The following is a 27384-nucleotide window of genomic DNA, read 5'->3' on the forward strand; positions in this document are numbered from 1 at the left end:
GTATTTGGGTGGAGGCGAGCGGATTGTAGAGACAATGAAAAAGACAGAAAAGAGTCAAGAGGACTGCCAGTCAATGCCGAACAGCCCTGAGTTTATTTCACAGCCAGCTTATATACAGTCTTGAAGGACAGAGGTAGAACAATGCATAGCCCAGGCATTCAACCACTGTCTATCCTGTCTTGAGTCAAGGAGCAGGGAGTTAAATGTTCTATCTCAATGTACCTCCAGCTGGCATCAGCAACCTGCATCTAGCTAGGTAGCATGTTCCTTCCCATGGGCTAATCAGGACTTTCTCATGGCCCTGGAGCAAGCAAGCCTGAACTCTATTGACTAGAATAGACTTCGGATTCAAACTGGGAGTCAGTTGTGGGTTCCCACAGGAAAGAAACAATCTTCAGTCTCTCAGCACAACAGGAAGGATACAGAACAACTATGGGCCCTAGCCTGAGTGCTCAGGATAGACTAACCTGTTACTGTTCCCAATATTGACATATAGGAGTCTTTCAGAATTCTCTTCAGACTTGGGACATTGTTATTAAACTTTCAAGTGTATGGAAAGTTGGGTAATAATGAGGACAGAGCTTATAAAGTGTTAACCCAGCTATGGCTCCAGCCTCATATTCTGAAGGGATCACAAGTACCTAGATGACATACCAGGGGAAAGGCATTCTAAATCCAAACACGGATGGCTGTAACATTGGCACTGTCTCCTGCTTTGTATTATCTGTGACCTCTCTCCCTTTGCTGGAGCAGATGATGGGAAATTGCACATTTTTGGAGCCAGGCAAAAAGTGCCTGACAAATCCATGTGTCACCTAACACTGCTGCTGCTGTGGCCACTGCACTGGTGCCGCTCTGTCCCTCTGCCCTCTGCAGAGACACGTCTGAGTGTTCTGTCATCTAAGACATTTCAATTTAGTCTTATGATTTCTGTCCATATTTCGAGTGTCCCCTTGTAATATTCCATGCGGTTATTCAAATTGGGTCCCTAGTGAAGCTTAATAAATATAAAAATCTGGCGATATTTTTGCAGGTGTGAACTTTACCTTCAATTCATGTTTCATGTGTGTTGAAAGATGTATACTTTATTCTTGTTAAAAGAACAGAAACATAGTCTTTCCTATCCTGGGTGCACGGAGCAGAATATATTGTTAATACACCGATGACTAGTTTTCTTGTTCAAGAAATAAAATGTAGTAGTATTTATAGAGATGCCTGGCTTTGATGCCTAATAAGGCACAGATGTTTTTGAAAGCCTCTTTGAATTCTAATTGTTGAATTACACTTCAAACATATTAACTAACAAGTTAATCCAGCTCTTATTAGATATAAAATTGCTAGCACCTATTATGCATAGTAAGTTGGAAGAGTTCAGGGAGACAGGAAAACGGCACTGGAAGAGGAGGTACGAGTTTATTTATCCCTATGAAATAAATAACTTAGGAGACACTAAACAGGAACTCAGTTGATACATCCATCCTCTGATGGAGCTGACTTCTTCACTGCTGATTCTTGAAAGGCACCATTGACCTGGCATTAAAAATGAGTCTGTATTTTGAGCACTTTATTACACTGTGTTTAGAACTATATGTGCTTTGCATAAGCTCGTCAAAGTGGTAAAGCAGTGCTCACAGTCTTCATTTGGATTTTACTTTGTTGCATTTTTATTATGGACCAGATGGAAGAAGTGGAAGTTTCTGTTTCCCCATATCAAAAGTTCCAGAAACTGAGTTGCTGTTCAGCCATCTCCTCCTCTGCTGCCCCCTCTGGGTGCTGTTCCTTCAGTTCTGCTTCATTTTCCACGTAGACCTTTTCCTTTCTCGCCCTTTCCCATCATATCGTTCTTAAAGCAAAACAATGATCTCTAGACCTGGCATTTTCTTTTACCTACTGTACGGATCCTCTCTTTCAAAGTAAAGCTGCCTGAAAACATTTTTCTTAGTTGCAGCGATTCTTCCTCATTTTCCCTACACTGTTCCACCATGGTCTTTATGCTAGAATCAGCCCACCCTGGCATGTGCCAACCTTGTTCCTGAACCTACAATCACTTTCAACCTATTTCTTTCTCTTTCTCTCCTTCTCTCCCTCCGACACTCTCTCCCCCTATCCCCTCCCCCCCCCCCCCCCCCCCCCGCACCCTGTTTCTCCCTTTTTTCCAGTAATCCCAGTACTCACAGTACTGGGCCTCATGAATACTAGAAAAGTACTCAGCTGCTGCCAATGTTCTAAACACCTGACTCTGGCCCTTTAATCTTCAGTCACCCTGTTTACCTCATTTGTTCTCTTTGGCCTCCTGACTCTGTAGCTGTATATTCATACCCTCTATTGATCTCCCTAAATCTGACAACCTTATTTGTCTTTCACTTGGAATCTTGAGCTACTTTGATCTTTGACTCTTCCTCTCCTATTGTCTTGGGGTTCATTGTTCATGCTGTTCTCACTGGCCTAGTCCCTGAGTATAGACATTTTCCCAAAGCTGGTCATGAGATAGTAACCCCTAAAGTAAGGGGACCATGTGATCATGCCTGTTTTCTACTCTATTAACACTGTGGATTATTCTCACCTTGTAACCACCTTCTGTCTTCACATTTCTGGCTTCTGTTCTAGTTGCCCAGGCTCCTCCTCCTCTGTCCCTGCCTGGAAGATCAAATTCATGGACTTTTCTCTTTAAAACTTTCACCTCCAATCATGCACTGCTCAAGTGATTCATCCACATCCATGTTCACCTTCTGTGGATAAACCTCACTGGTGTTTCCTGTCCCTCGAGGCAGAACCAACCCCCAAAGAGCTCTGGCTCTTTTTTCTCTGTGTTCATGCTTGACAAAGACCTCCAGCACAGGATGTTAAAGTCTTATCTATAAACATTCCTTTCTTGTGCATGTGTTTATGACTCTGCATATTATAAAGTTGGCATATTAACTAAATGAGTCCTCTCTGTGTCTATCTCTTCTGCCTCCTCTTCTCCCTTTCCTCAACTCTTGTCTGTTATTTTGTCCTTTTTTCCTGGATGACCCTTTTCTTGTTTTGACTATGTTGATATATATCACATCTCTGTCCCGTAAACATCAATAGAAACATCATTTCATTTTGAAAGCATTCTTCCTCCACCCTATACTACCTAGGATGCTTACCTTCTTTATAATGAATTTTCAAGGATATTTAGTTCATAAATGTGTTTTAGCATGTTTATATCTTTTGCTACTAGTATAAAGGTGATTAAGGCTAGAAAGTCCAAGGCATAGACTAAGTGCTTCGGCATAAGAAATGTGTGTGGATGTAGATGAGATGCCTAGGCAGAATGCATAAGTGCTGATGGATTCAAAGTATCAGGATAGTGGACAAGTATATTATATGTTGAGTTTGCAAAGAGAAAAAATTAAGGCAGGTAGCAGCTGATGTAGATAAGCTAATAAACAATGAAACCAAATAAAGCAGAAGCATGAAAATGCATTCTCACCAAGTACCATAATTCATAAACAATAAGTATGGCCTCAAAGCTCTTAAACAGTAGTTTGTTTTAACCCCGCCAAAATAAGAGTGGGATTTTAGATTTTTTTAAAAGAGCTGATATGAAAATTAAAGTAGAATAATCAGATAAATAATAAATTTGCTAAAATGAGGACACCAGAGGCATAATGGGACTGAGGCTAAGAAAAGAGCAATCTGATTTGCATATTAAAAAGAAAGAAGATACTGTTGGTGGTGCTATTTTCCTCTAATGACTAATGTTGATATTTGGAATACTATGAGGCTGTTTTTATTTTGTACTGCTGCTATAGCAAGTTACCAGATACTTAGTGACTAAAGCAGCATAAACTCATAATGTTACATTTCTAAAAATTGGAAACTCTTAAATTAAAGCAAAGCAAAGTGAAAATTATCTTTCTCAGTGGATATAAGAAAGCATTAGTCTCCTTGCTTTTAGCTCCTGGAAGCTCCCAGAACTCTTGACACCTGTGAGTCAACAAAACAACACTTTAGGAACATGAGTCTAGCTCATACTTTTCATACAATTGCATGCATCTCACTTGAACACAGTAATTAATATATCAACAGGTCCTAGAGATGAGACCTGTCTATGCATATGTTTGGAGAGATACCAGTGAGAATTCTCACGTTTTGTAAGGCATTTTCACTCATAATGACACTTTGATCTACTCTTTGAGGGACACAGGTAAAACAGGGCATCCATCCTGTTAGACACACATGTGCTCCTGGGAGCATTGTGAATTACTCACAAGAGCAACGATATTGAAGAACATATTTACAAAACAAAACAATGTTTTGGGTTTTTATGTTATTTTTTCTTTTTTAAATTGATACACACAATCATTAAAATGTATACATATTACAGGGTAATATTTGATGTTTCAGTTTACATATGTATTGCATGATGATTGAGTCTGATTAAATATATCTGTCTCCTCATTCATTACTTCTTTATAATAAGGGCTTTGTGAATGCATTCCTGAATTTTGGAAATATATTGTTACTCTCTTTAGTCATCCACTGTCCTGCAACACACCCCCACTCCATACTCAGATCAGCATGAGAGAGGGCCCACTGACTGACCCTTCTATCCACACAACCCTCTTCTCCTCAACCTTTGGTAGCCATCTTTCTGTTTTCAACTTCCATGTGATTCAGATTCCACATAAGAACAAGATCATGCAATATTTGTCTTTCTGTGTTTGGTTTATTTTGCTTAATATAATGGTCTCCAGTTCTACTTAAACTGTTGCAAATGACTATTTCATTTTTGTGGCAGAATAGAATTCCCTTGTATATACATATCATGTGTTCTTTTCTCATTTGTAATTTAATGGGCACATAGATTATTTCTACTTCTTGGCTAATGTGGATCATGCAACAGTAAATATGGAAGAGTGGATATTTCTTTGACATATTGGCTTCATTTCCTTTGGATGCATACCTTGTATTGAGACTTCTGGATCACATGATAGTTCTACTTTAAAAAAAATTGACAAACTTCCATACTGTTTTTCATAATGTCTGCATAGATTTACCTTTGCACTCACAGTGTATGAAGGACTCCATTTTCTCCACATTCTCCTCAGATTATCTTTTGCCTTTCTGATGATACCCATGCTCACTATGGTGAGGGGATATTTCATTATGATTTTTTGTGTGTTTAATTGGTTTTCTTAGTTCAGGGGTCATGCTATGTAACCCATGCTGGCCTAAAACACATGACTTTGTATCTTTCCAGTGCTAGGATTACAAGCATGCATTAATTTGCCCAGGTTTGCCATAATTTTATTAACATTTGATTGATTATTAATGATGCAGTTATTGGCATTTGCATATTTATGTTTTTAAGGAAAGGTCTCACTGCATTGTTCAGGTTAATCTCAACTCCTAGGATCAAAGGAAAAACTTTTCCTAGTCCCCCAAATAACTGGAATATAAACACCTGCACTAAGATATGTATCTTCTTTTGAGAAATGTGCACTTTTAAATCTCCCATTTTAAAAATCATATTATTTGGGGGTTTTGCTATTGAGATTTTGGAAAATCTCCATATATAGTCAAAATAGTAAGACGTTGTTTGATGTGTAGTTTAAAAAGTTTCTCTTTTTTCTTGTTCCTTTTTTTTTTTTCATTTGATGACTTATTTCCTCACACTGTTGATGATTTCATCTGCTATGATGGATGGATTTCCACTTGTGCATGTTTTTCTCATGATTGGGGATTTGTGTCCAAAGTTTCTTTGACCATTCCCATAAACCAAAGGTTTCCCTATTATCCATTTGTAACTTCACAATCCCAGACATCATATTATGTGTAATTCATTTAGCACTGATCCTTATAAACAGTGAGGGGGGCTTTGAGCTTGACTCATCTACATATGGGTATCCAGATTTTCCAACATCTCTCTCCAGCTCTTGTCATTGGCACACTTCTTGAGAACAGCTGGCTAGGAGGGTACGGCTTTACTTCTAGGATCTCCTCTGTTGATTGATCGACATGTCTGCTTTATGCCAAGATCAAGCTGGCTTGACTACCTTAGCTGTGTGTTGTATTTGGAAAGCAGTGTTCCCGGAGTATAATGCCTCCTCAAAAGTGGCATTGCTTTAGCCCCAGGTTTTGTGCTTTCTTATGAATGCTAACATTGTTTTCTAGTTCTGTGAAGAAGGTCAGTATTATTGGATAAGACAGGCATTGACCCTGTAGACTTGGCATAGTAAGGGCTTTTTAATAATATTTATTCTTTCAATAATTGGATGTATAGCATTCATTTTTTTCTCTTGTATGTCTTCATTTCCTCTCATTAGTGCTTCATGGATTTTTTTTCTAGAGACCTTTACGTCTATGGTTAAATTTGCTCATATATATATATATATATTATAAATGGAATTACTTTCTTCATTTCTATTTCAGATAATTTACTACTGACATGTAACAACACTACTGATTTTTTAATGTCGATTTTATATCCTGCAACTTTACTAAACTCATTTATTAATGTGAATAGGCTTTGGCAGAAGTTGAAGTTTTTCTACATATAAGATAATGTCATTTGAGAATAGTGACAATTTGGCTTCCTCATTTTTAATTTAAATACTCTTTATTTTTCTTCTCTTGACTAATAGCTCAGACTTGACTCCCAGCACTTTGCTGAATTAAAGTGGTGAAAATGGGCATTCTTGACTCCACTTCCTAAAGACAGTTTTTTAGCTTTCCTCCATCAGCAACATATAAGTCATTGGCTTATTGTTAATCGTCTATGATGTTAGGGTTCGTTTCTTTGATACTCATTGCTTCAGTTTCCATCAGTAAGTGATGTAGAACATTATCCAATGTCTTTCTACATCTACTGGGGTCACCATGTGAGTTCTGAACTCAATCTATTGATACTATATTATGCCTATTAATTTGCACATGTTTAGACTTATTTGCACTCTAGATGAATTTAACTTGGTCTTGGTAAAAAGAAAAATTGTAATGTGCTCTTAGATTTAGTTTGCCAGTATTTGCTGAAAAGAATTCCTTTTTTTTTTTTTTTTTTTTTCGGTTTTTCAAGATTGTGTTGTTTTGGTGCCTGTCCTGGATCTCACTCTGTAGACCAGGCTGGCCTCAAACTCACAGAGATCTGCCTTGCTCTCCCCTTCCCCAACCCCGCCCCCCCCCAGTACTGGAATTAAAGGCGTGTGCCACCAGTACATAACCTGCTAAAAAATTTTAACATGTATTTTCATCTAGTGTATTGATCTTTAGCTTTCTTTTTTATTGTTTTGTTTTTTTAACTTGTTTTATATCAATATATTGCCACAATTACAGAACATCTTTGGAAGCATTATTTCTTCTCTATGGTGGTTTGATTAACAATGACCCACATAGCCTCATATTTGATTACTAGATCTGCAGTTGGTGGAACTGTTTCAGAAGGATTAGGAGGTGTGACCTGTGGGGCGTTTACCCAACCACCCCCACAGTTCCCCAGAGTTTTCTTGAGTGCGAGCAGCAGGAAATATTAGATAGAAGGATTTATTGCGGAGAATATCGCGGAGATAAACAGATAGAAAATAAAGGATAGCCTCGAGAGGGCCTGAAACCTATTCCAACGGGCCCTGACTGTCTCTGCCCCAGGGTTTTTATAGAGACGCCAAGGGGTGGAGCAAAAAACCTCCTCCCCCAGCACAGACAAGTGCAGACCATTCCAGACACCTGCACTTAGGCCCGTGATCTAATCATCCTCTATGCAGACCTGCCGGGTAAAGCCACGAGGAACCTGAGAACGGGCTCCCACAGTGACCTTGTTGGAGGATGTCACTGAGGGCTGGTTTTGTGACTTCAAAAGGCCATGCCTTTCCCAGTTAGCTGTCTCTGCCTTATGCTTATAGACCACAGTAGAAGCTCTCAGCTATTGCTCCAGTGCCATCTCTGCCTGCCTTCTGCCATGCTCCTTACCACCATGGTCATGAGTTACCCTTTAAAACTTAAGTCCAAAATAAACTCTTCAAAAGAAAGATTTCCTTGGTCATGGTGTCTTACTTACTACAGCAATAGAAAAGTAATCAAGACATTTTCCTATTTTTGGAAGAATTTAGCCAGAATTGGCATTAGCTACTTTTTAGATGTTTGGTAGGACAGAGCTACAAAGAAATAGAGGTTCAATGTTTTTTTCTGTTTAATAGGAGATTTTTCTTTCTTGCCTGCCACAACTCCCAACTCAATCTCATTGTTTATCATTAGTTTGTTATGTTTACAACTCAATGATCCTTCCTACCACTTTATAACAGCAGAAACAAGGAAAAGGGGGCATATTAATATTAATCTAACATGATACCTTTATGGAATACATTCTTCACTTTGAATGAAAATGAGCAAGTTGAACACATTTACACACATTTTCAACTTTGTATTAAAGTTGGAAGCATAACCTGATATCAGAGGCAGAGGCATAAAAACTGCTATAGACCTTGGGCACTGCTTTCCACTCCCCTCAGTGGTTACCTGGGAGCCCACCCAAAGGCTGGCCAGTTCAAATGGGGGTTGGGTAGAAGAGTAGAACCTTGTATATAAAAAGTAGCTAATACTAAACTACCAGAACAGGGGCCAGAAGGGATTGGCAGAGCCTCTGCTTTCCATCCTTGGAAAGAGAGGACATTTTTACTAAGCTGTGGTTGCTTTCTAGTGTTTACAGAGAACATCTATTCACATAATGATATTCCATAAATTTAGAATTCGAACTCTCCCTATATAGGGAGAGTTATAATTTAAGACTTTAAATGGCTAGAGAAAACTGGTATGGGGGTCAGAAATAGCCTGTTCATGACTTCTACCATCAGAACATTGATTGTATGGAGGGTTACCAATGGAAAAGAATACAACACAATATTGTCTACACTGTTAACTTTTTCATATTCAAAAAGGGATATCATCCACTTTAATACTCACTTCTAATCTTATTTAAGGAAATCCTTCATGGTAGCATTAACAATTATCTCAAACAAATAGAAAGACAAAAGGTAGACGATGTGGTTCCAACCACAAAACGAACATTTCCCACAATTTTATTTCAGAATTATTTTGTTTTCATTCATGTGTCTGTGTGTGTGTATATGCACGTGTGTGTGTGTGTGTGTGTGTGTGTGTGTGTGTGTGTGTGTGTGTGTGTGTGTGTGCTCGCAGGTGGGCAGGAACAAAGAGAGGTTTTCATTATTCTTGAGCTAGAGTTACTGAAGGTTATAAGCTGCCCAGTGTAGGTTCTGTGGGTCCTTTAAAAAAGAAGCAAGTATCCATTTCTCCAGCCACATACAATTTTATAAAAATATACTGGAAAAAAGAAGTTCACATCACCAAAATATTTGGCTTTAGAGATGTGGTGAGAGATCTAGAGCAATAGATTACTCAGTACACTGTGAAGGTGCTCTAATATTCTAACACAAACAAAGCCACACCATTTTTAAACACTGAGAGTTAAATAGAAGCAGTACTAAGAATTGTGTGCACTGTAAGCCAACATGGAGGGGGAAAAAAGAGAGAACACTGAGGATTAAATGAAGTTCTTCTGTGCCAACAGCTTCTGAGCAGGCAAATCGCAGCAGAATGGTAGCAGCTCTGATGCCAACACAAACTTGGATGGCCTTGGCAACAGCTGTTTGCTGTTGTGCCATCATAGGAAGCTGGGGGCCTAATCAGAATCTACCTTCTAGGATGTAGGGGAGGGCGTCAGACAGAGGGAGTTGGTAACATACAATAGGAAGAATTTCCTTCTTGATGTACAAAAATCTGAGGATATGGGCATAAATGAGGGAGGTAAGCATGCTTCTAAGTGTGGGAACTCACTGGAAGTGTGTTGGTCTTGGTAAGGAGTGGCCTTAAAATGTCTGTTTTTGAATGTCATGGGATTGGAAGTCTTTCTAATTTTTGAGAAGAAGGGACTCTGCCAGCCAAGAAAAGTTTCAGGACTTGAAATTTTGATATGAATACCTACATCTACTATTTTTATAATCACTATAACTTTCATAAAAATAATTTAATCTCATCATCAAGAGTTAATAACTGCCACCTACAGAATACATAGTGGATTGGCTTAGTTAGGGTTTCTATTGCTGTGATGAAACACCATGACCAATGCAGCTTGGGGAGGAAAGGGTTTATTTTGCTTACACTTCCACATCATTGTTCACCACTGAAGGAAGCCAGGACAGGAAACCAAATAGGGCATAAACCTAGAGGCAGGAGCTGATACAGAGGCCGTGGAGAGGAGCTGCTTACTGGCTTGCTCTCCATAGTTTTCTCAGTCTGCATTCTTATAGAACCCAGGACCAACAGCCCAGGAATGACCCCATTCAAAAATGGGCTGGGCCATCCCACTTCAATCAGTAATTAAGAAAATGGCCTACAGGCTTCACTATAGCCTGATCTTATGGAGGCATTTTCTTAATTGAGGTTCCTTCCTCTCACATGACTTTAGCTTGTGTCAAATTGACATAAAACTATCCAGCACATGGATATATAATATATGAACACATATTATCAATATATTGTATACATCATATAGAACATAAGTTTTATTTGAGAAGTATATGATTTTAATTTATTTATAGAAAGAAAACCTCCATATATTTTCCTAAACACACATTCATTCTGTCAACCTCACAAAAATTGTCTGTAGCTAGAGTTTTCCTGCCTGTCCCACAGTCAGGACAAATCTCTTTCACCCGCCAGTCCCACAGCCACTCAGATCTAACCAAGTAAACAGAGACTTATATTGGTTACAAACTGTATGGCCGTGGCAGGCTTCTTGCTAACTGTTCTTACAGCTTAAATTAATCCATTTCTATAAATCTATACCTTGCCACATGGCTCGTGGCTTACCGGCATCTTCACATGCTGTTTGTCATCGTGGTGGCTGGCAGTGTCTCTCTGCCTCAGCCTTCTATTTCCCAGCTTTATTCTCCTCCTTGTCCCGCCTATACTTCCTGCCTGGCCACTGGCCAATCAGTGATTTATTTATTGACCAATCAGCAACACACTTGACATACAGACCATCCCACAGCAATTGTCTTCTAGTTTTGTACATAGTTAGCTTCCCTATTTTTGTTATAAATTTGTTTGGATCCCGAGAAATAGGTCTTGTCATGTAACCACTAGTGCTTCATGTGGCAGAGTTCACTACTCTAAGAAATCCACAGAGACCCACCCATTTAGCAATCCCAAATGCAATCCTTGGCATCCATTACTTGGTCACTTTCTCTGTCCTCCTGCTTTTGCTGCAATAATATAAATATAGAATAACACAGCATCCAACCTTTGCAAGGTAGCTTTTTTTTTCAATTAGCTTGCATGGTTTGAATTTAGCCATACGTTTGTACAGTCTAACAGCTTATTCTGTCTATTTTTTTGCTCAGTATAATGTCCCATTTCATACATTAAGGTAGCTTGTATTCAGTATCTCACTGAAGGGCATCTCAGCTCATGTGAGGTTTTTGTGATTAAAAAAATAAATTACTATAAACATGTATGAGGATAAACATTTTGAAGCCTAAAGTTTCAATAAATTGGGCAGACACAGAGAAACATAACTTTTATGCCATTTAATCACTGAAAAAATTAAAGATGGTTGGGTGGTGGGGGTGGTGGGGGTGTGTGTGTATGTGCATGTGTATGTTTACTTTTGGGGTGTGTAGTGTATGCATTTATGGTGCATGCACGAAAATATGTGGCAAACACAATGCACATGCAGACGTCAGAGGAGAACATCAGACCTCTTCAGCTATCTCCCTCCACGTTATCGCCTTCATTCAGGGTCTCTCTTTGAACTGGAAACTTGCCATTTCACCTCGGTTGGCAGGCCAGTCGTTGAGCTCTCTATCTGTCTGTTCCCTGTGGAATTCTGTCTGTATTCCTTGAAGGGGAGAGGGCTCTTTTCTGCTTCATGTAGCCCATCTGTGTTACAGGAATGGTGCCCTAATCTGGGTTACAGGCATGTGCACATTCAGATTTTTACATGGGCTGAGATTTGAACTCAGGTCCTCATGCTTGCAGAACAAGTACTTTATCTCCGCAGAACAAGTACTTTATCTCCGCAGACCCCAGTTCTGTTTTTGTTTTTGATACAGGGTTTCAAATAGCTTAGGCTGGCCTCAAATTCCATATGTGGCTGAGGGTGACCTTGAACTCCTGATGCCTCTGTCTGCATCTCCTGAGTGCTGGGATTACAGGTGACCACACATTTCTGTAGACAAGGATGCTGCTGCTGTTGGCTTCAGGAAGCTCTTTGAGGATTTCTGCTATAGAATGACCTCACGAGAAATCAAGCCTGCTTCTTTCCTCTGCCCCAGACCTGCAGCTGCTGGGAAGTGCTGGCTCAGATAGACTGCAGGACTTGCCTTCAGACTGCAATTAAGTGGGGGCCCTTCGGAGCTGTCATTCACAGCTGTGCTAAGCAGAGGGAGGGGTGTGGTGAAATATGGTTCCTCCCTCACAGTCATCTGGATGTTTAACTAGCTCCCCAGGTGGTTGTCTTGCCTTGCACTGTTTGGGAATCTGGTTCTAAATGGCTCCAGTGTGAAAGCTCAGTTTCTGGACTGGGGATGTAGTTCAGACAGTAGAATGCTTGCCTAGTGTATTAGCTACTTTTCTATTGTTTCGATAAAATGTCATGATCAAAAGCATCCTGGAGAGGAAAGGGTTTATTTCACCTTGCAGTTTGTAGTCCATCATGAATGGAAATCCGGGCAGAAATTCATGGCTGAAACTGGAGGCAATAGCTGACTCAGAGGTCACGGAGGAGTGCTGTTTATTGGTTTGTTCCCCATTGCTTGCTCAGTCTGCTGTCTCATACAAGGAAGAACAGTGGGCTGGACCCTCTTACATCAATCCTAACCAGAAAGTACCTCACAGACTTTCCTTCAGGTCAATCTACAGGGGCATCTTCTCAGTTTAGCTTCCCTTTTCTCAGGTAACCCTAGCTTGTGCAAACTGAAAAAGAAACAAGCAAACAAACAAACCAGCCAAAATACATGTTAATTCATTTTTTTCCCCAGAAACTATTCAAAACAGATATTATTAGACCTGCTTTGCTAGCAAGGAATCTTGGACACAGGTAAAAAACAAAACAAAAGAACTTGCAGGATCTCAGGTCCTATGTAAACTGTACTCTGAGTTTAAACTGATACTGGCCTTTTCCCAGAACCCACATTTGAAATCTTATTTAGTATTACTAAATACTGTTGTTTAGAAAGAAAAACAGTCTAAAATTCCTCTGACACTCAGTGGGTTGATTAATTAAGTAAATAGGTAAATAAATAAGGAAATAATATGGAAGCTATGACTTTGGGATGGAGATGTGATGGGAGATCTTGCCTGAGTTGTAGTAGGGAGTGAGGGGGTGGATTAATACATAATACACACATGCATGAAATTTTCAAATAATAAATTAAATTGTAAAAATCTCTTGATATAACCTATTTGATAGAAATGAAGATATGCATACACTGATGAACATTCCAAGGTTGAGTTCCTAAAGTAATCCAAAATATGATTTTTAGCAAAATGTGCTCAGTTGTCCATTGAAGGTGGTATTCATTTCACTGTTTCGTTTTTCAGTCAGCTCATATCCAGAGAACCTGCAAGGTTACCTATGATCATGTCAATTTACACTCAGCACTCCACTGCAGCTAATATAGATCTAATCCAATGGCTAATACTCATTAGATTTTATGAAGTTAAACACAAATTTGGCTTAGCACATGTTAGTTCTTTGTTTTCTCTTTTGACCCATCTGAATTTGTGCTTCATGTAATTATTCTGTTACTCTCTAGAAATTTATGATCCTCTTGTCTCCAGAAGCTGGAGCCCAACAAAGAGGATCTGTATTCCAGTGCCAATACCAGCTGTTACAAATTATCTTCCAGCTCAAATTTCATCCGTGGCTTTCAGATTTCAGGGGTTCCTCTTGAATTCCCAGAAATAACATTTTTCCCAAGGCTGAAAGACACTAATTAGTTACCTTAAAGAACCTGACTTAGTGTACTATTCAGGGACTCTCAAGTTGCTACAAATCTTGAGGACTTACACAGCATCTAATAGGTAGTCTTGTTATACCATTTCTGGTGCACTTGGGCAGGGGATGTAACTCCGGGGTCCTATTAGTGAGGCCTGAAATGGCATGTGGCTTAGCAGTGGATTTATTCCAAGAGATTTACACTAAAGACTTAAAAACCAAAAGGAAGTAGCTGTTTGGGAGCTGAGCAAGCAGAGGCCGTGTGCATAGACTAGACAACATAGTCTAGCACAAGTAAAATATACTCATATCTATTTTTCTTCTACAAAATAATATTAATTCTAAAATAATGTATTTCTAGAGTAGTTAAACCCTATAGAGATCTTAAAATTCACCATGTTGAGAAGCCAATTCATGCCCCCATATGCATCCATGGTTTTCTACTTTCTTATTGTAAATATTTATAATTAGTGCTTCAGTAGAAAGGTATTTGATGAAAATGTGGATTGCCTTTCCAAGAATGGAACAGTTGAGTCAAGACAAGCACTATACAGGTCTAACTACTGAGTATAATTATGAAAAAAAAGAATGCACTGTGTACACAGAGGGAACCACAGCCCCAAAAATGTAAAAGCCAAAATCATTATTAATATGATTAAAAAGGCATTCTCTGTGTATGTGTGCATACTAACATGTGTGCAAGCACATGTCCCATGGTGCATATGTGGAGGTCATGGAGAGTTTGCTGGAGTCAGTTCTCTCCTTCCATAATGAGAACATGGAGATCAAATTCATGTTATCAGGCTTCTTAGCAGGAGCCTTTGATCACTGAGCTATCTTACCAGCATTGTTATAATTTCTAAAGGTTAAGTGAAATAATGGGTTTTGATTTTTGAAATCCTGCATCACATTGACACGAATTCACATCTCTTGGAGAGAAAAAAAGAAGTCATCCATATATTTTCAGAAAGCTTTATGAGCTTGAAATAAGACAATCTAGAAGATAAACTTAAATTATTCTAATTGTCCTATGCCAGAATCTAAATAAACTGAAATGTGAAAGTGGATTCTTCACTTTGTGATTACACGAATATTAATAAATAAGTAGGATTTTCTACCACTTTAAAAACTATTACTTCCACTTTTTCTTTCTGGTCGCAACTGAAAATCTTTTCCTGCTGCCAGCTAAAGGAAAGGGGGCATGGCTGTGCCCACCAGAATGTACCTAGTGCTTTACATGTTATTAAGCTCATGAACATGCTTTCAACTTCTTGATTTCTTTTAAGAGCCTCAAAAGTTCTTTACCTAGCAAAGGCATAAAATATTTGCTGGGTGGTTTTACTTTAGGGTTTCAATGAGGTGATGTTAAAGGCTCTATCCTCAGTGGATATAAAATGCATCCCACAAAAGCAACAATGGCCTTGCATGCTTCACTTACCAACTAAACAACCTACCTGCCTCCAACTGGCATCACCAGGCCAACACCCACTGTGCTGGGAAGCTTTACAAAGGGTACTGGAGCATTCTTTCTAACATGGCACTATAGACACTTAGAAAAGTGGTTTAGAAGAGGATTATTGGGAGGTGGCAAGAAATGATAATTGGATACTGATAAGATCAAAATTCATCATGTACATAGATGAAAATATCATAACGGAACACACCACGATATACAATTAATGTATGCCAATAAGACATTAAAACATTTTTTAATTAAAACTCAATCCTGATATAAAATATGAGTGTTTCGAAAATATACAATATATTATCTCAGGAAAGTAAATTGTGCTTGTGGACAATAAACAATAGAAAAGGAAATGGCTGAAGAAAAACACTATACTCTTTTCTTCTCTTACAGGTACTAAGTCTCTCGGAGTGGAGGCTTTCAGAGCAGAGAATAATTTCTTAAGAAAAAAGCTTTTCAGACTTGATTTCTAGAAAGTAATTATCAAACTGCATGGTAGCATAAAGTCCTATTGATCTAAATTTCTGTCTCTGTATGAACTTCACAGACTTGCATGACTTGGCATCAGTAAAAGCTAATGATGATTCATGCTATTAGCTTCAGGAGCCCAGGTCCCTAGGAACTCAGTTTTGACCTTTTATTATCACTTTTCTCCTGAGGCAAGTCAGATCATCCTCCAGACACTCTCTAATCACCCTCCAATACCTGGAGAATTCGTTAAAAGCCAGAAAGGGTGATGGGCTTGAATGCTGCAGGAAAGTAAAAATTAGGTCTAAGAAGAGAATGCATCTGATGGTATCTCTACCTAGCCACCCAAGGAAGCCCTAGAAAATAAAATTGTGTGTTAAAACTTAAATTATATAAAACTCAAATGGGCAAAATTGTAGGAATGCATGTTAAATGATACAGTGGGTTAAATCTCTAAGATCATTTACCTTCCTCTTCTCAGCAACCCCATGGGAAGGTTTACAGGTTTGTTTACCCTTGATAAAACATGAATTGGGCTCCCAGCACGGTGCTAGGCACTTAAATTACACTCTGGTATGGCAATATAGAAGTAATTAGCCTTTTAAAATTAGCTTTTCAGTGTCCTATGCTGTAACTACTTCCTGATGCAAGTGTTGATTAGCGAGGTCACAAGGAACAGGTGCACAAATACCTAGAAAACTCCTGTTATCTCCTTCCGACTTCCTCCTCCTCTCCAACACACACACACACACACACACACACACACACACACACACACACACACACACACACTTTTCTTTCCATGTTTCCATTTCAAGTTGGACCAATGTGATGTACAGCTTCTCTTCAGTGATCAAGGCAAATAAATAAATAAATACATTAAAAGAAACTTACTAGAAGAGATTGAATTCTCTTAGTCGATCACGTGACATTTTAAATACATTTTGTTTAGTGTTTGTGCATGCGTGCGTACGTGCGTGCGTGCGTGCGTGCGTGCGTGTGTGTGTGTGTGTGTGTGTGTGTGTGTGTTTGTGTGTTGCCACAGGAATAGAGGTCAGAGGACAACTTGAAAAGGTCAGCTCTCTCTTTCCACCATATGGATTCCCGGGGCTGATGTCAGCTTGTCAGGTTTGGTGGCAGGTGTCAGCCTGCTGAGCCATTTCAGTCCCAAATAACCTATTTTTTAATTACAAAAATTGAAGGCAGAGTCTAATAACGTAAAGGGGTACCTTTGTTATAATTTTAGTAATAGTTTTATTTCCATAAAATTATAAACAAATACTCATTGAAAGACTAATACCACTAATAACAGCACCATTAAAGAGATTTCATATTAGTTCAAATCCATTAAACAGTGTAGAGTCTTGTAAACCTAAAATAACATAACTCATCCCTAATATAAAAGAAACATCTTGCTTGGCTTACTTTTTATTCACTCTTTGTGGGATCATATGGCTTTTCATGCCAAAAACCCTACTATATTCCTCTTTTATCTTTTCGCAATACTATGTTCTTATGTCAATATTCACAGCCCAGATTTTAATAGTCAATTTTCCACTATTTTTTAACAATTATATATCCAAAAACTGTTCAGTAATATTTTTATCATATAAATAGTATCAATTGTTCCGAGTATTTTAACTTTAAATATGAAGCTATTTATGCTTGGAGTTATGGAATTAGTTATATTATTTGGGTGAAATAACACCATTAAAAGTATACTTTTCAAAAAAAATAAAACAAGTATCACCCTTTACAATGTTTAAGCCTTTGAAGTCTCACATTTTAATTGTACTGGATGTGTCACAGGGAAGAAAGTCCATGAAAAATTCTTGCCAGGAAACATCTGCACAAAAAGGATAATGTTACTTGATAACCAATCTATCTTAGCTTTGGCAAAAGAGCCTCTTCAGAACTCAATACAATCACGTGTGGAAATAGGTATTTCCCACCCATGAAGAGCAGCTACTGTGAGAATTAAATTAGTTCACATCTGACAGAGGGTAACGTTCTTATTAAATTCATGTTCTCCATCTTTTTACAACTGTCTTTTATCAGAAACCTACCATGGCTTGTAGCACTAATTAGAAGTTAAGCCTCACACCTGAGAAAAGCAGCTATAGGTCTGATTTTGTTTTCAATCTCTATTTTAAGATAAGGAGTCCGGTGGAAGTTTAATGACTGACCTGAGATCACTCAGACAGAGGGAGCACAAGGTAGAAGTATCCAGATGTCTCTTGCTTGCTTTTCTGCTTTCATCATAACTGACCCCAAAAGATTGCTTGCATTAATTAATATGAAATTTCTTGACCAACTCTTTGACTAGGTGAATCCTAATTGCTTTAAATAAAGAGTAAAGTAACTCCTTCTTTAATAACACTGAGAAAAATCAGACATGTGTAATTAGAAATGAAAAACAAACAAAAACTCCTAAAACAGTTTTCAGTGAAATATAATCAGTTCATTAAATAATCATATACCATTGGTCTTTCTTCCCAACCTATGCTGATACCCATCGAAATGCAGGGGAACCTAGCACCCTTTCAGCTACTTTTAGAATTCCTTCTTTCTTTCTTTCTTCCTTAAAACAAACAAACAAAAACAAAAAACTCTTCATTGATCCTAAATATTTCACAGTTCTCCCCATCCGATGTTAATTTTGAAGATTTTTTTCTCCTCAGAGCTGAATATACGAAGCACTAATTATATGAGATATTAGTGTTTTATATATATGAGGATGTTGATTATTTTTTAAGCCTTTTATTTTTCATGATTGTTCTATTATCTTAATCACTAAGACTATGCCACGTAGAACTCATCATCTTTCAGAAGTAGCAGCTGTAAAATACTAGGTAGCACAGAAAAATAATACAAAATCACATATATGGTAAGATATACAAAGGAGTTATAAAAATTGCATAGCTATTTGTGGACTTTAGCTTTCAAGACACTAAAGGGCCTACCTCTTTCTTTAGCAGAAAAGAGTTTTTTTATTAAAGTTCTTCTTAAACTTACCTTTTAGTTAGATATTCTAAATTGTACCTGCTTTTGTAAAAGATGAATTCTTTAACAAAACAGCACTTATTTCTATTTTTAATTTCATGTGTATCCATGTGGGTTTGTGCATGTGGGAGCAAGTATACTTGAGAAGATCAATTCTTTCCTCCTTCTAACATGAGCGTCTCAAGGGTCAAACTTGGATGGTCAGGATTGGCACCTGCTTTGACCCTCTGAGCCGTCTCACCAGCTTCTCACTGTGTTTTATGAATTTTTTAAAATTCATTTTACATACCAACCACAGATGCCCTTCTCATCCCTCCTCCTGTCACCCCCCCAGCCTTCTCCCCTACCCCACCCCCTATCCCCTACTCTAAAAGGGTATGGGCTCCCATGGAGAGTCAGCAAAGCCTGGTACATTCAGTTGAGGAAGGTCCAAGCCCTTCCCCACTGCATCAAGGCTGAGCATGGCTTCCAGCCATAGGGCTTTTTGACTTTCTAACTTTAGGATTTGTATGTTTTACAAATATCAAGTACTCCTGCCAAAAAAAATTTTCGAATAAATCACACATTTTTTTCCTTCCTTTCCTATACTTCATTCCTATATGGATTTTCTTGAACAGTCCATGAAGATACTGTTTCTTTCTCATTATGCAATAATAATGCATACATGTATAATTAAAAAATTAACATTTTGACATATTTGCACTAGAAAATTAAAACACTCTACAAGGAAGAATTATTATCGTCAAGACCTCCATGTTAAAAAATAAATAAAAGAAATACGGTCTACATTTCATTTTTTAACTGTTTAAAAAAGGGAGTGGTTTACTGTCTGTTAGCACAACCAGTTCTTTAGAAAGAGATACCTGGCTAGATGGATCAAATGGCTGAGGGCAAGGAAGCCATAGAAAACACTGATGGTCTGAGAATATTCTCTATAGTGAAAACCTGGTGATATAATGCAAGGCTACATTTCCTTATAAAGCCCAAAAAGTTTGTGCAGGGTTTGTTTTGGAAATCAAAGAATACACCTTTTTTTTTTTTTTTTTTAAAGAAAGGTAAATGAAGAAACGGATGTTGAATACAATAAAAACTAACGAGCCACTTAACAATTAGTAAATGGAAGAGCGATAGAGAAATAAAAATAAAAGACACACTGAGTTCAAGTCATTTATCAGAAAATGATGTAGCTAAAATTTAAACATTTGATTTTTTTTAAACACTCACAAAAAGCCTTGTGAAGTGGCTCTTACTATCTCCATGGAGAGCAAGGGTCATTTGGGGGGTGTCTCTCTCCTGTTCAAACCGTTGTGTAGATGTTTTGTTTTTGCTTTTCCTTTTCTTTGTTTCTAGAAATTAAGTGTGGAGGCTTTTAAGTAGTCCTCTGGGTCCTTTTGATGGCCATTTTGACATATTTGCACTAGAAAATTAAAACACTCTACAAGGAAGAATTATTAGCGTTTGCAGGAAAGAGTAGAATAGGCTAGGTTTCTTTTTTCGTGCTCTGCCAAACAGTATCCCTTAGTGTTTAGACACATTCGCATACGCACTCTTAAAACCTCTTGGATCAGATTGACTTGATGGTCCCCAAATGAGTGAATAAAACCAATGTGCAAGTGCTAGGTAATTAAGTCGTCTGCTTAAACCGGACTGGCTGTCTCTGTGTGGTTTCTGTTGTTTTCCTTGGGTGGTTGTTTTACCGGGTTGAAGTTTATATGGAGAGCAGAGAAGGAAGGTCCACTCTGCCAGGAACTTTGAAAACGTTTCTCAGTGTGTCTCTTTTCTAGGTTGGGCTTGTCTAGGCTGATTACTACTAGAGGGACCACTTTCCAGCTGCCAAATCAAGAAGGAGGGGGGCGCTGTCTGGTGACTTCGCTTGCTTCCTTCAAGGCAGTGACCACCTCCAGGGATTCAGTCTCCAGAAGCGCTGCTTCTACTTGGGTTCCCAGACCGTTGCACAGTGATGCCAGGACGCTGAACCTCCGTGCCAAGGCTCTGGGGACTGTCACCAGGAGTGTCCGGTCATGCCAAGACGCTCTCCGATGACAGTCAGAAAGCGCCCCTGGCCCAGATTTGTGGGCTGGGCTTCTTCCCTGAATCTTGGTCTCCCGGCCCTGAGCCCCCAACCCTGCGCACCAACCCTGCCTTCCCCCATCCCACACCCCAGCAGCATCCTCTCCCGGAAACAAGCCTGCTGAGCAAAGGCGGAGGCAAACCTTGGGCCTTCCGCTCTGATTGGTCTCCCCCCGCCGCGCGGGGCGAGGCGACGATTGGCTGCCGGGCGTTGTCAGTCGCCGAGGCCGGAGCCGTCGCCGGGGAAGCGCAGCCCGGCTCCGGTGCTCCGGCTGCCGCCGCGGCTGCTCGGCTGGTGCAGCTGAGCGAGCCCGCGCGGGCGCCACCGCCGCCTCCGCCGCTGTCCACCGCGCGCAGCCAGCGCCGCGGGGCTTGCAGGAGGCCGCCGGGAGGGGCGGGCGCGCGAGCGGAGCACGAGGAGGCGGAGGCGGGGGAGAAGTGATGCTGGCGCCGGGGATCCGGGCAGCGGCAGCGGAGAATAAGCATCTTTGGGACCCCGGCTGCAGCGTCCCTGTGGCCCGCGGGCCAGCTGAACGGCCAGAGACCGTGCGTCCCGCGGGTAAGGTGCGGCTCCTTAGCCCGCTTTGTGATCTTAGGGTGCTTACGAGGCGCTTAGCGTCCAGTGCATCCGGACAAGGATGTTTGGGACCTGGACGGCGAGTCATTTTGCCTGGCCAGGCTGATGCTCGTGCCGGTGCAGCTTCAGCTCCTGCCTTCTGGCTTAGGCAGTGACAGACTTTGACAGCGCGTGGATGGCATTGTGTGTGTGAGAGAGTGTGGGTATGTGTGTGTGTGTGTGTGTGTGCGCGCGCACACACACACACGCACGAGGTTTGGGGCACTTTGCAAGGAGAGGAGTAGGTCCCCTTTATGTGGACCGGTGTCCTTCAAGGATCCCGGCTAGGATGGAGTGAACAGGGTGTTTTTAGTTTGGCTGGAGGGAGAACACGGTGCACTGGAAAGTCTCCCCTGGCTCAGAAGAAATTGGGCAAATTGAACTTTATTGCCTTAATGAAAAGGAGCCCTTGGGTCTGGCGCGCCAGGGGAGAAGCGCATTCACCGAGGCTCCCCTGAGTCTCACTTTACGCCAGGGACTTTGGAGCAGAGAGTAATGGTTGGTCCACCTTGCTGAAGAGGAGCAAAACGAAGTTGATGTGGGGCGAGGGTCAGAGGCTAGGCTTGGGGACTGATCACTTTTAGGTGGCAGAAGCCGCGCATGGGAGGCTCAGTACACTTTCCAGGAGCGCAGATTTGGGGTGGAGAGAATTCGATTCCAAAGGTTTGGCGCCTTTGGGCTCAGGTGGACGCGACGGGACCACAGGGCAGAGGTGGAGTGGAGCTAGTGTGCATGTCGGAGGAACGTCCTGGAGGAGTCGCTTCCTCCTGGGCCGCTTGACAGGTGTGCGGTCCCAGCTTGGTACTGGTGTGTCCTGGGACAGATGCTGTGAGAGCTGCTATGCACTTGAAAACTTCAAGCCTGCTGGGATCTGGGCCACCAGACTCGGGAGCACAATAACTAGCAAAGCTAACCAGGTTTTTGTATCCAGCTTCTTTCAGGGCGTATGCTGTTTTTGTTTTTGTTTTTCCCACATGTTCCATATTGTAAAGCCATTGCGAGTTCCATGTACACTGCAACCCTTTTCCGCAGAAGATGAATTTTATGCGCCGCTGCAACTGGGTATTGCTCTCCGGCTGAGTCCCGATCTCTAAAGCTCACTGCAGTGGTTACCCCATCCCTGTTTAGGACGCACAAACTTAAGAGTTAGCGACTGTTTTCTCCGAGATCCGTTGTCTCCACAGGAATCTCTCCTTTTGAAACTTCATTAAATATTTCAGCACTAAGGCACTTTGCGGGGACAGGCTCTGTCTGTGACAGGAGATGGGATTGCAGGGAGCTGTTGGGGTGGGGAGGGCAGCTCCTCTGGCTGGCAGTGTTGCGAAGAACAAAATTGGCTTAACACAGGGAACTGGATCTTGAACTGGCGAAAGCACTTGCCCTGTTTGAAACTGTGTTATCTTTTACATCGGAGGAATCTGTTGTTCAAGCACAGAACAAACCCAACCCAGCAACAACAACAAATACTCAGACTTAAGACCCAGAAACCGCTTTGTTTGGCTTCATTTCTGGTTTGGTAGAACAGTGAAAATGAAAGTAAGGTAGGTACCTCACAGGAATATTATAGGCAGCAAGGAGAGAGCTGTTAAAAAACCCCAGGCCTTCGCCTCTAGGTATCTTTGTAGTTTGCAAAGTAAAGATTCTATTTTCCCTCAGTTTAGTAACTAAGTTATTCTAAAAGAAATGAGCAATTTGCAATGAAGTAGCAGTGACACTTGTTTGTTTTTTTTTTTTTTTTTTTTTTTTTGGTTTGATGGTAGTTGCTTTAGTAGAAATTGCTACTGAATATTTGTTTTTAATACATATGACTTCTGGCTCCAAAGTCTGTTTCTCTGATATATTTAAAATATACATTGTTAGATTTCTCATCAAGATTCACCTATCTTCAGGTGATTTTTTTTTATTATACCAAATTCTAAGTTACTGTAATGTTTGGTACTTTGTGACTATTATTAACATATTAAATGGTTGATTTTAGTTTTGTGGGTCTTTTTATGCAAACCTGTAGACTGGCAAAAAATATGTTTGTATCCACTATGGCTTGGTATGAAAGTATAAGATTAAAATTTGTTACATACTATGAATAAATAACCCCAAATAAACTTAAATTTAAAGGAAATAAGTAATAGCAACCAATATTAAAAAATGGAACTTCTTAGGAGAATTTTGACAATTTGGCTAATAAAGTGCCCCTTGAGTTGCTATCTAGTAACATCTAAGTAGACTGCATTATATAGTAGGGTAAGTTACAAGTCTTAAAATAGAATAATGTACTCACTTTATGGTGGCCTTTTTAAAGGGAAGCTTATACTTTGGAAAAGAATCCTTTTCAGGTCAATACACCTTATGAACAATTAAAATAAATATATTAAAATTTAGAGAAAGGTGTGCATGCCCATGAATTAAGATAAAAGCAGAAGTATGTTTATGTGTAAGCCCAGTGAAGCTAGCCTGTAAGAGTCAGGAGGAAAGGGCAAACTGGTTGTAGGAAGTAATGGGTAGAGTAGCCACTTAGTTTCTACAAGCAGTTCAAGCCTTCAAATTTCCTTCAAGTATGGCTTATTTTTCTGCAGGGTAGCCCATGAGCTTAGACTGCCTTATATTCTACACAGATTTTACTAACTCAAGTAAATGTCAAGTTGTCAAAGCTCCAGGTCACTAAATGCACGTTTTGACCTCTACTAAATTTTAATTTCAATATTTGCTGATTAATTCTTCCAAAAAGGTAATGACTTATATGACAAACAGTGCAATAGGTCCAATTACATTATGAAACAGATCATACATGTCAAGTAATTAAAAATAAGAATGTATTCAAAAAATGTGATAAAGATAATTTATTTTGTATAAATTTATTTTTATCTGTGATGAGATCATTCTTTTTATAAAACTAAGAAGTTTAGGGTAGTTGCAAATCTCAACCAGTAGTAAATCAGAAAGTTATTTTTATCCTGTCTTTGTCACTCTATCCTTTTCTCTCCCCATGCATACACATATATGCCATACACACACACACACACACACACACACACACACACACACACACACAGAGAGAGAAAGAGAGAGAGAGAGAGAGAGAGAGAGAGAGAGAGAGAGAGAGAGAGAGAGCAAGAGCGCTAGGAGGACTTGATTGCTATGCATTTGAAACAAGTTAACAAGTCTATTCTGTATGAGAAATATTCTTCATTTGGCAATATTGTCAACCCTCTTAGTAATCTGTTATTGACTGTGATGCTGGCTTAATAAAGCAAATCTTAGCAAATTGAACTTTGTTCCTAATGCGTGGGTGAATGTTGTTGGGGGTTTTAGAACTTTATCACAGAATAAAGACAGAGACAGCTGCCATTATGTGCTATTCAGATAAATAGATCATAATAAATAAAACAATAAAAACTAGTATACTGTTCTTCTACCGATGTGTATTTTTCTACACCCTTCCTCCATGGCTCCGTTTTTCCATTTAATTATCTGTTCAGCTAATGCACAATAATTTGTATATCCCTCTCAAGTACTTGAGTGAATGTTGAAACTGTCAAGCAGTCACAAAGATAACTCCATGTTTGCTGGTCTTGCAGTTGTGTATGAGGCCCACAAGAACATCCACTGGACGTGAGTGTTAAGGTAAAGGTTGGTGCCCCCAAGACAATCAACCAATGAAAGTATAAGATATCTATCCTTTAAAATGTTTAACATTCTGTCAGGTGTGGTGGCATGCACTTGTTTTCATTTGTTTATTTATCAAGAAATTTTTAATTCATTTTACATACCAACCACAGACCCAGCTTTCATCCCTCCTCCCACTCCCCTCTCAGCCTTCCCACCCCAGTCCTCCCAATTTCCTCCTCCAAAAAGGTGAGGCCTCCCATGAGAAGTCAGCAAGGTCAGGCACATTCAGTTGAGGCAGGTCCAAACCTCTCCCCCCTGCATCAAGGCTATGCAAAGTGTCCCACCATAGGTAATGGGCTCCAAAAAGCCAGCTCATGCACCAGGGATAGATTCTGGTTCCATTGCCAGGGACCTCTTAAACAGACCAAGCTACACAACTGTTTTGTTTATGCAGAGGGCCTAGTCCAGTTCCATGCAGACTCCACAGCTGTTGGTCTAAATTTCAAGAGTTCCCATTAGTTTTGTTTGGTTGTCTCTGTAGATTTCCCCATCGTGATCTTGATACCCCTTGCTCATAGAATCCCTCTTCCCTCTCCAACTGGAATCCTGGAGCTCAGCCTGGTCCTTGGCTGTGGATCTCTGCATCATGGCACACACTTGTAATCCTAGCCTTGTTTTAGTTAGCTGAGGCATGGGGATTGTGAATTTGAAATCATCCTTAGCTACCTAGTGAGACCGTGTCTCAAAAATTGTAAATCAACCCAGAATATTTTTCAGAGGAACTAAGGAATGAAGCATTTGACCTTTAGCAAAATTAATTTAAATCAATAGTTTTTAAAAGGCATTTATGACTATCCAAATTCAACTTATATATAAAATGTCGTCCAAAGGAATTGAGTGAGTCGATGGTGGCTAAGGATGGATTCAAAGGCATAATTTTAATGAAAGAAATTCTACTTCTGCGTTGAAAGTGTCAAATCCATGGCATTTGTAAAGGCCAATCACAAGCCCTGAATTTTGGAGTCAGTATCACCATTAAGATTATGATCAGTAAAAGACTTATGATCCAATTCTCTGGTAGAAATGCCAAAAAAATTGGAAAGCTGCCAAGAAAGTCTGTCTTTAGTTAAAAATCAAGTTGGTTATCCAGACAGTTCAGTTACAAATAAAACTTTTCAAAATTGTGCCCTGACTTTGTTCCGTTTCAACAAGTGTGTGTGTGTGTGTGTGTGTGTGTGATTATGATTTCAATTTAATTTTCTGTGCTTCCTTCCATTTCATTATTTTCCTTAAAGTTTAGCCTATATCTAAAAGGATCATTATCACTTACCCCCTGTGAACAGTGGATCCAGCTTAATTTTTCAGAATCTAGTTTGTAAATAATATATTCATATTAAGGAAAGTGAAGTTTGTGTGCTCAAGAAGCTGTACTGCAGAATAAGTGATTGCCAGCTTGCTCTGCAGCCCTAGTGTGACGGAGAACTAGTATGACATGTGTCGTGCTAACAGTTAGTTCTCAATGGTTTTCCATTATCGAAGAAAACATTCAAAATTTTAGTGATCCAGTCTAGGTTTATGAGATGTAGAAAGCCTTCTGATATTACCACCTGAGTATTTTATTCTCCAGAGGCAAAAATATGTAAGTATCACTCATTTAGTATTTCATCCCTTTGATGCTATTTTTTCCTCCTTTCTTTCTTAACTACAAACTTTAGAAAACTGGTGTTTTAAAAAGGTTAGCAGATGATCATATCTAGCGCACCCAAGCTGATGGCGAAGTTGTTTGATAGGAACTGCGCAGGAATCAAATGTTTTAACCTGGGAAGAACACAGATCCGTAGCCCAAGGGTCCCCTCTGTGTAAGGGTGACTTTTACTTCAGGAAGGTATCTAAAGTCAGTGAAAGTGGAGCTAGGTTTAGAAGCAGTGTTTGAAGCACAGTCTATCACCATATCTGTTTACCCTGAGAGTTAACATTTTGTAAAATATGCAGGAAAGAAGAAATGAAAGCATCTAATCATTTGTACATATAGCATCTCAATATATGACTTAATATTACATTGTATTAATACTATAGTAGAGCCAAAAAAAAGTGATAAATTGTGGTGCATTGAGAGATGTCATGTAAGATTTATTGGGTTGTACATAAGTTTGCAATGACGTCAGTTTTTGTACCTAT

The 27384-nt window shown here is 39.7% G+C and overlaps 1 protein-coding gene across 16 annotated transcripts in view; it reads left to right on the forward strand.

Moving 5' to 3' along the window:
* The first annotated feature begins 21278 nt into the window (after window positions 1-21278).
* B3galt1 (beta-1,3-galactosyltransferase 1) overlaps window positions 21279-27384 on the forward strand; it is a 568919-nt gene continuing 562813 nt past the window's right edge. For 12 of the 16 annotated variants that reach the window (XM_052725878.1, XM_052725870.1, XM_052725881.1 and 9 more), the window contains exon 1: window positions 21312-21543. The gene's annotated coding sequence lies outside the window, so the exon portion shown is untranslated. Of the gene's footprint in view, window positions 21549-27384 lie in introns of all 16 variants that reach the window. The other 4 variants (XR_008215368.1, XM_052725886.1, XM_052725885.1 and 1 more) reach the window with 3 other exon arrangements.

The sequence above is a fragment of the Peromyscus californicus genome, unplaced genomic scaffold, assembly GCF_007827085.1.
Source record: "Peromyscus californicus insignis strain IS unplaced genomic scaffold, ASM782708v3 Scaffold_7__1_contigs__length_154581171, whole genome shotgun sequence".
NCBI classification, from domain to species: domain Eukaryota; kingdom Metazoa; phylum Chordata; class Mammalia; order Rodentia; family Cricetidae; genus Peromyscus; species Peromyscus californicus.